Raw genomic sequence first — 2562 nt, forward strand, 5'->3', positions numbered from 1 at the left:
AATAACATTCCTCAATGGAGTTATTAAGGAGGAGGTGTATGTCGAGCAACTAGAAGGCTTTGAGACCTTTGATCGAGAGTCTCATCTTTGCAGACTCAAGTGAGCATTGTATGGTCTCAAGCAAGCACGCCATGCTTGGTACACCAAGATCGATAGCTATATCACAGTTTGGGCTTCACAAAAATTGAAGCAAATGAAAACCTATATCTTATTTTGGTAGAAGGTAAATTGTTGATTATTGTTTTATATGTTGATGACTTGATTTTTACTGATGATGAGAACCTGATTAAATATTGAAAGGAGGACCTTGCAAGAGAGTTTGAGATGAAGGACATGGGTCTCATGCACTACTTCCTTGGATTGGAAGTGTGGCAAGGTGATGAGGAATTGTTTGTCTCTTAGGGAAAATATGGCAACGAGATACTTCAAAAGTTCTGCATGGACAAGTGCAAATCCATAGTGACTCCTCTAGCAACCAACTAGAGGAAAGAGGATGCCACTTTAGGTGAGGAAGTCAATGCAAATGTTTATCGACAGTTGGTGGGTTCACTCATGTATCTTGTGAACACATGACCATACATGTATTTTGCAATCAACCAGCTAAGCCAAGCTATGGTTAGGCCTAACAAATTGTTCTGGAGGAAAGTGAAGCATGTTCTATGGTACCTCAGAGGCACTACCCAGTTTGGACTATAGTACATATGGAGAGAGGGAGTGAAGTTGTGTGGTTTCACAGATGCAGATTGGGTGGGAAGTGCATCAAACCAGAAGAGTACATCAGGTGGAATTTTCAATATTGGGTTTGAAACGGTTTCTTGGTATATCAGGAAGCAAATATCTATGGCACTCAACTCGGCAGAAGAAGAATACATGGGTGAAATTCAAGCAACATGTGAGGCGATCTAGATGAGAAAGATATTTGTTGGCTTGTTAGTTCAGATGATGGATCCAACTGTGGTTTACTGTGATAATAAGAGTTGCATAAATCTCTCTGAAAATCATGTTTTTCACAATCAAGCAAAGCATATTGATATCTGGTATCATCATCTACGGTATTGTGTGCATAGGTGGATTATGTTGTTGCAGTACATTCCGACAGAGGAACAAGATGGTGATATTTTGACAAAGGCCTTGTCAAGAGGGAAGTCCGAGTTCCACAGGTGCAGGATAGGGGTGGTTGATAATCCCTTTCTTGCTGAAAGGGAATCATTAGGCGAATTTTGAGGTCTGAAATGGGCCTCCTAAGAAAAATAGACAACCAAAATTAACTTTATAAGAACCAATAGGATTCAATATGATGATATCAACCATGGGGGAAGATTCACCATTTTTGGAGTAAAAAATAATAAAATAATAAAACTACTTTTTCGACTTGTATTTTCAATTTATCTCTCTAAGGTTTTACTCAAATTTTGAGCGGGAGTACTCATTGGATGCAACATTTAATTCCTCATCCAAGGAGTACCCATGTTGCAAACTTTCGATGGGCGCTACTACACGAAAAATGAGAAAAACATGAAAAAACATGATTGCAATCACATTTTTCATGTATATCTCATTTTCCCTGTAGTAGGGTCCATCAATAGTATGAAACATGGGTACTCCTTGGATGAGGAATCAAATTTTTCATTTTCACTCCAAATTTGAGTAAACCCATAGGGAGATAAGTTGAAAATACGAGTTGAAAAAATAGTTTTTTTTCCCTCTAAAATTTGATGATGTAATTTAATCTTATTTTATTATTTCCACTATTATTTTATAATTTCCTTAGGAGGCCCATTTTAGACCTCAAAAATCCCCTAATGGTTGAAAATGCAGCAAGAAAATCTCAGTTTGACTTCCTTGGTCAAACTAGAGAAAATTCAAATTCATATTCCAACATAAATCTTGGAGGTAGTTAATTGAGGTGACATAGCACTTGTCACTCATTTAACTCGGTTAATTTGATTTGGGGAAGCTTGAGTTGATTTCAGTACGAAAAATTCCTAATTTGTAGCAATCTGTTTCAGTGAATTTGAGTTATTGTCAGTTAAACTAGTTCTAACTTTCAAAATAACTAGTGGAGGTGAAGTTGTGGAAGTGGAACTTCAACCACGGTTAGTGATCAACCAGTTAACTGATTAATCAGCCCAAAATAATAGTTGCATGCAGAGAATTTGAGTTACCAAGTTGATATGGAGATTTCAAGGAAGTGTACTATCAGTTGTATCATATTCCCATGTGTGCAAGTGGTCCTTGCAATCAGAGGAAGGACCTTGAGGAATTGCACAATTCAATAGTGGGAAATTCCTAAATAATAGGGGCTAATTTCATGGAGAAACAATGCAAGGAAATAGGAGCTTGGAGGGCTTGAAAATTAGCTAAGTGTTGGCTAGAGTCAGTTAGTCAAGTAGAGGGATAGACTATACACTTGCAGGGTGTGCTCAGTTGAGAAAAGTATATGTATTTCATCTCTATTCTTTGATTAATGCAATACAGATAGGAAGGGGTTATGAGCAAGTTCTTTCCCCTAGATAAATCTCTATGTATGTGTGATGTTTCCTTTTGCATGTCTATGATTTG

The sequence above is a fragment of the Pinus tabuliformis genome, chromosome X, assembly GCF_031772625.1.
Source record: "Pinus tabuliformis cultivar Carrire ecotype Pingquan chromosome X, CPIR1, whole genome shotgun sequence".
Taxonomy (NCBI): domain Eukaryota; kingdom Viridiplantae; phylum Streptophyta; class Pinopsida; order Pinales; family Pinaceae; genus Pinus; species Pinus tabuliformis.